This window comes from Dendrobates tinctorius, unplaced genomic scaffold (genome assembly GCF_039654945.1).
Source record: "Dendrobates tinctorius isolate UK_male_01 unplaced genomic scaffold, ASM3965494v1 ptg000015l, whole genome shotgun sequence".
NCBI lineage: Eukaryota > Metazoa > Chordata > Amphibia > Anura > Dendrobatidae > Dendrobates > Dendrobates tinctorius.
In genome coordinates, this window is record NW_027361683.1 from 21,305,271 (window position 1) to 21,312,882 (window position 7,612).

The window sequence follows — 7,612 nt, forward strand, 5'->3', positions numbered from 1 at the left end:
TACTCCCTTTTGAAACGTGCTGTGGACTCTTTTATATAACTATTGTTTTTTAATAAATGAAGAATTTTTTGCATCAATAGAATCCTGTCCTTTGCGCCCTGCAGACAGGGTCTTTCAGCAACATTCCTACAATTGTTCCTCTTTTGAGGCACCCGGCTGGAGCAGCATCGGGCCCCCATCTGTTTACTTACACCCACGCCTAGCTGGCTCTCCCACAGACCGTCTCATCGGACGTTCTTGCAAGAAATTGTGTAAGACACTCAAATAAAACCTATTCAACCGTACCACATAAAAAAATAAATATTTCTCTGCACACTCAAAAGGGATGTTTGGGACCCCTTTGAAATTGCTGGATTTTCACGCTGTGCTAGTAAAAGGATCTGGCTGTATTGTGCACTGTCAAAAAACAAATGGGGAAAAAAATGTTTCTGGATTGCTTTGCAATTAAAAATGCTCTATTAGCCCTGGCCCAACAAATTTTCAAAGCCAATTACACCTGTGGCTAGGTATATGGGGCCAATATATCCCATAGGTAGCAGCAGCAGCACTAGAACACAGGACCCTCTTGATATATGCAATGATATGTATATACACACATACAGTGCCTGCAGGCCTTGCACTGATGTGTATACAGCAACATGCACTACCCTGCCTGGCTAACACTGGAACCTATATACTCCAGAATTAATCCTTAGAAGGACTGTTGGTTTAGCTGGATTTGAGTTGTTTAGGATGGTAGACCCCACTCTCACTAATAAATCCACAATTCTGACCCTGTCTCGGCAGCAGCTCTCCCTACACTCTCTCAATCCGGAGCTGAATGCGGTGAGCAGGGAGTCGTCCAGTCTCTAATACCCCGATGATGCTGTGCGGCCAGCCAATAACTGCACAACCACAACAAAGATTGCTGCGGCGTTTCATTGCCTGGCAGACAATCCCTGCATCATGACTGGTTCTGTAAAGTCCGCTACACAAAAGCTGGATGGAGACCCGAGTTCCCACCGAGTAATCCCGGAAATGCTCGGTGCTCGCCGAGTACTCTGAGTACAGTGATACCCAGGCGAGTACCGAGTAGTGGCAAACATGTTCGCTCATCACTACTCTGGACCATAGACTTGGCCGAAGGGTCCCCTTCCAACAAGACAATGACCCTAAGCACACAGCTAAAATAACAAAGGAGTGACTTCAGAACAACTCTGTGACCATTCTTGACTGGCCCAGCCAGAACCCTGACCTAAACCCAATTGAGCATCTCTGGAGAGACCTGAAAATGCCTGTCCACCAATGCTCACCATCCAACCTGACAGAACTGGAGAGGATCTGCAAGGAAGAATGGCAGAGGATCCTCAAATCCAGGTGTGAAAAACATCATTCCCAAGAAGACTCATGGCTGTACTAGCTCAAAAGGGTGCTTCTACTCAAAACTGAGCAAAGTGTCTGAATACTTATGACCATGTGATATTTCAGTTTTTCTTTTTTGATAAATTTGCAAAAAGTCCTACATTTCTGTCTTTTTTTCAGTCAAGATGGAGTGTGCAGAGTGGACATTAATGAGAAAAAAAAAATAACTGTTTTGAATTTACCAAATGGCTGAAATGAAACAAAGAGTGAAAAATTTAAAGGGGTCTGAATACTTTCCTTACACACTGTATATCTACCTATTCTTTGTGTATTTACTGTATGTACAGTTGTGGCCAAAAGTATTAACACCCCTTCAATTCTGTCAGATAATACTCAGTTTCTTCCTGAAAATGATTGCAAACACAAATACTTTGGTATTCTTATCTTCATTTAATTTGTCTTAAATGAAAAAACACAAAAAGAATTGTCCTAAAGCCAAATTGGATATAATTCCACACCAAACATAAAAAAGAGGGTGGACAAAAGTATTGGCACTGTTCGAAAAATCATGTGACGCTTCTCTAATTTGTGTAATTAACAGCACCTGTAACTTACCTGTGGCACCTAAGAGGTGTTGGCAATAACTAAATCACACTTGCAGCCAGTTGACATGGATTAAAATTGACTCAACCTCTGTCCTGTGTCCTTGTGTGTACCACATTGAGCATGGAGAAAAGAAAGAAGACCAAAGAACTGTCTGAGGACTTGAGAAACCAAATTGTGAGGAAGCATGAGCAATCTCAAGGCTACAAGTCCATCTCCAAAGACCTGAATGTTCCTGTGTCTACCGTGCACAGTGTCATCAAGAAGTTTAAAGCCCATGGCACTGTGGCTAACCTCCCTAGATGTTGATGGTATAGAAAAATTGACAAGAGATTTCAACGCAAGATTGTGCGGGTGTTGGATAAAGAACCTCGACTAAGATCCAAAAAAGTTCAAGCTGTCAAGCTGCCCTGCAGTCCGAGGGTACAACAGTGTCAACCTGTACTATCCGTCGGCGTCTGAATGAAAAGGGATTGTATGGTAGGAGACCCAGGAAGACCCCACTTCTTACCCCGAGACATAAAAAAGCCAGGCTGGAGTTTGCCAAAACTTACCTGAAAAAGCCTAAAACGTTTTGGAAGAATGTTCTCTGGTCAGATGAGTCAAAAGTAGAGCTTTTTGGGCAAAGGCATCAACATAGAGTTTACAGCAGAAAAAAAGAGGCATTCAAAGAAAGAGCACGGTCCCTACAGTCAAACATGGCGGAGGTTGCTTTGCTGCCTCTGGCATTGGACTGCTTGACCGTTTGCATGGCATTATGAAGTCTGAAGACTACCAACAAATTTTGCAGCATAATGTAGGGTCCAGTGTGAGAAAGCTGGGTGTCCCTCAGAGGTCATGGGTCTTCCAGCAGGACAATGACCCAAAACACACTTCAAAAAGCACTAGAAAATGGTTTGAGAGAAAGCACTGGAGACTTCTAAGGTGGCCAGCAATGAGTCCAGACCTGAATCCCATAGAACACCTGTGGAGAGATCTAAAAATGGCAGTTTGGAGAACGCACCCTTCAAATATCAGGGACGTGGAGCAGTTTGCCAAAGAAGAATGGTCTAAAATTCCAGCAGAGCATTGTAAGAAACTCATTGATGGTTACTGGAAGCGGTTGGTCGCAGTTATTTTGGCTAAAGTTTGTGCAACCAAGTATTAGGCTGAGGGTGCCAATACTTTTGTCTGGCCCATTTTTGGAGTTTTTTGTGAAATGATCAATGTTTTGCTTTTTGATTCATTCTCTTTTGTGTTTTTTCATATAAGACAAATTAAATGAAGATAATACTACCAAAGCACTGTGCAAACAGCAATGCAGCTATCAGGGAGCCTTATAAGGCAAAAAAACACAAAAATTGAGCTTGGTTTGAGTTGGTATACATGCAGCATATAAATGCATGTTCACATGGCCAAAAAATCATACAAAGCCTACAAAAGACAAAATGAAAAAAACCCTGCTATAATAAAATAAGTAAAAAGCAAAAGTGCATTTAAATCATACAGAGTACTTAGTAATATTGTATTTGATCAAGCATAGCATAAAAGCCTTCCCACCATCGACAAGTTGACTCTGTGGTCGGGGCGGTCCTACACTGTCTAGTATTAATAACCTATTAATAACCCTCTCCTGAGCTGGAAATTGCATTTAGAAGCTTTCCCTGACTGGTGTCCACTGGTTGTGACCCGGTCCTTGTCTGCCCTTATTCACACAGACGTCAACTTTGACACACGATAAGGTTATTAATACTAGGCAGTGTAGGACCGTCCCGACCACAGAGTCACCTTGTCGATGGTGGGACGGCTTTTATGCTATGCTTGATCAAATACAGTATTACTAAGAACTCTGTATGATTTAAATGCACTTTTGCTTTTTACTTATTTTATTATAGCAGGGTTTTTTCATTTTGTCTTTTGTAGGTTTTGCATGCTTTTTTGGCCATGTGAACATGCATTTATATGCTGCATGTGTACCAACTCAAACCAAGCTCAATTTTTGTGTTATTTTGCCTTATAAGGCTCCCTGATAGCTTTTTTTAAATGCAAAAATACTTTTCTTCCTCTTTTCTGCACAGTTACCTAGCATTCATTTTTCAACACTTTTGTGTGCAGCAGTCCTGCTTATTAGGCTGCTGCTGCCATACTTGGACTGAGAGCATCATTGTCAGCCTCCCAAAATCTCTAGGGAGCTTCCAATTCTCCCCAATACTATATACACCTTGTACTTTGTCATACACCAGACAATTTCAGCCTGTTAAATTGAGGTGTAATCTATATTCGGCCTGAGATAATAGTCCAGCCTCCTAAAATCTCTAGGGAGATTCAAATTCTCCCCAATACTATATACACACCTTGTATATAAGGCAGGGTGAAATCCTAGCACTGCAGGTCCTGATTAAATGCTCCTGGATATCTCTATCTAAGAACCAGGGCCTGTGTTCACTAAGTATGTCAATCCGCTGAATGAAGCAGAATCGAGTGTGCTGAAGCTGGTGAGCGTCCAGCCAAAATGTGAGCTGTAACGGTGAGAGAGACAAGCCAGTGTCTCTCTCTGAATGGAGACTGCATGGGTCAGCTAGGAAATCTGAACAGTCTGTGTGTTGGAGCTGCAGAGTAATGTGTGGAAGCTGCAGCTTGTTCATTGTGACGTGTGCCCAAAGTTGAACGCTTTTGTTTGGCGCTGGAAGCTGCTGGTGATCGGGCTGAAGGACATACCGAGACTGGTGGGATTGGGCCTCATCTGTGTATGAAAAGTGCTCCGGGAGAAAGGACTGTAATCAACTTGGGTGAGCCCGCACTGATATATGTGTCTACTAAATGAAGGGTTTATTTGCTGCGATGCCTTTATGCCTACAAGAGGATGTTTTTGGTTTGGAATCACTTGGAGTTTTATGAAAGCAATAAAACTGCACCTGTTTGGACCAAACCGCAATGCCTGTGTGAACACAACCTAGTGCATACCTGAAAGAGTGAATCCCTACAGTACTAGGGGTATGTGCACACTGATTCTTTTGTGCTGAATTTTTGGGGCAGAATCTATGCAGAGATTCTCCAAGTTATCCTATAAATCTCAAAACTCTGCTCTTTGGCTATCTACCCGACGTATTTTTCAGGTGCATACAGCTTATCAAAATATGGACAAATTGCTGTCCACATGTTCAAAATTTTGTTGCTAAATAGCTCAATATCCTGGAGCAGATAAAACAAGTGACATGTTCATTCTTCAGGTGGCTGGATGTCGAATAACTTAATATTTTTGGACTAGTCTTTACATTTTTAGTTCAATACTGATTGAAAAGATATTTCGTAAATTTTACAAATACCTCCTCTTTCCCCTTCCAGAACTTTTGCAGTATGGCAATATTATGTGGAGCAGACCAACTTTTGGTAGATTGTGAGCACTTCCACTTCTCGATTTCAGCAATTGTCATCAAAATATAAAAAACAGCACTTTTTTTTATTCCGTAACTGTGGGATCTTGTTAGCTAACACGAGATCTCTTTGGATAGGGTTAAAGCAGCACATTTATAATCTATGGTGGTAATGAAGCTTGTGGGAGTATGGTGTGCTGTCAACTTTTATTTTTGTGGCTTTTGGATGTTCTCATGACCTTAACATGAATGCGTCAGCAGGTTTCTTTCTATTTAAACAGAGAGCAGCATAATGTAGGGGCTGAGACCCTGATTCCCACGATGTGTCACTTTCTGATCTGTGTGCTGTAGTTTCAATACAATCAGTAACAGCAGGAGATTAACATTGCAGGACTAGGTGTCACATGCCAGACAGTCCAGCTAATCTGTGTAACCCGGCCCCCACTGTTGATTGGCTGTTCGCTGACAGTGTACACAAGAAGCTGCCAATCAGTGGTGTTGGCGGGCTTATACAGGGCTCACCATTCTGAGCACTGCTACATCTATAGCACAAAAACAGTTACAGATAGAGTCGAGGATGCAGGACCTCTCAGTAACCACAGTGCAAAGTTTCTCCATAAAGAAACTGGAGACACTACAAACCAAAAACTGTACGACATAGATGAAAAAGGCAAAAGTCTTGATTCCTGCTCTGAGTTGTGGTAATGTTCAGATGAACTATAGATAAATATTTTTCCAAATTTCTTGTACAAAGATGTCCTTTGGTTATTCTAACTGAACAATAATATGGAATATGGCAAGTCTCATGAAAATAAAGAAGACAAAGTGACACTGCTGTGCATGGATACATTGGAAAAGAGCTGGACCTAACGTGCACCCCCGCTGATCAATAAGTCATAACGTATCCTAATGATATGACATTACTTACCATGGTGGGAAACTGCTAAGAAATGTGTGCTACTGTGAGAAGTCAGTGGCTTATGTGCTATAATTAAGGAACACACCATTTCTAAGCCTCCAGGTTTACTGCTCGTCCGGGGGAGGTGCGCTACTGAATGATTAACAGTTTGGACTAGTGGCATGGCTGCATAGCTAATCTGAACGGTGATCTCTCAGATGCTGCAAACAGTAGCAGCTTAGACTCTGCAGGAGCAGAGGAACACAAAGCCAGCGATGCTAGCCGCTTCCAGCCTGCTTTGGAGCAGCGCTTACAATCCTTACAGCAAAGAGCTTGTAGTCACTATGCTCCTTGCCTAGGAGACCAGCCATTGCTGCAGCACTGCCTGGTTTCCTATGCAGCTGTAAACTATGAAATAAAAAAAAACAACTGTTCTTGAGGGCAAATGATTTATAAAAGGCTGTTCCAGGAACAAAAAAACAAATTTATCTGGCTGTCCCTGTAATTTTGAAGGGCTGTCCTTGCTGTCACAATCCTGTCGCTCACGGTGTCCTAGGGATTGCAGGGGCGTGCCGAGGTGTCAGCATTGTGAGTGATAGATTGGCCTCCTATAGTATGCAGAGGGGTGCTTGGCTGTCAGATTTGTGTATGGGATTTCCTTCAGCCCAATAAGGCTGGATTTGCTGGAAATCATCCAAGTGTCGCTCTTTCAGGGTGATTGCTTGTACTTTTAACTGGCTGGCTTATGCTAGGACTATTGCCAGCCGTAACTTTCAGATCAGAGTTGTGTTTCTCTGTGCTCTGAACTCTCATTTTGTGATCTTTGTTGCCGGACCTTGGATGTGCCTTTTGTCTATCTGTTTGTATTACGTCTTTTGTCTTGACGCACTTGACATTGGAGTTTTGACCTGGGACTGTAACCTGAGTATGCCTTTGTCTCTTCCTTTTGTTTATGTTGTACCCTACTGGCTCTTGACCCCAGACTCCTTGACTTCACTGACTCATGGCTTGTCCGCGAGAAGTGACTCAGCGTCACACCTACAATTTTTTGTCTTCTATTTAGCCTCTAGCAGACATCATTGTGGTCTGTTTTTGTATATGTCCTCAACTTGTCAGTTCTTCCTTTGTTCTTCTAGACTACTATTCCCAAAGGTACATCTACCTACAGAGCACCATACTGAGACTCCTATAAAGTCTCAAGATGGATATAGCATTGCACACACAGATTTTTCTTCCTAACATTGCTCCCACTTCAGCTAATGTGTGTAATTGCATAATGAGGTCATTCATTCTGATGTAACCAAGAACTCTAGAATAATTTTACAGTTTCAGACTATGGAATGCCGTAATATAGTGGCAGAAGCGGCAGACACTATAATAGTATTTAGAAAAGGTATGGATGCTTTCCTAATAACCA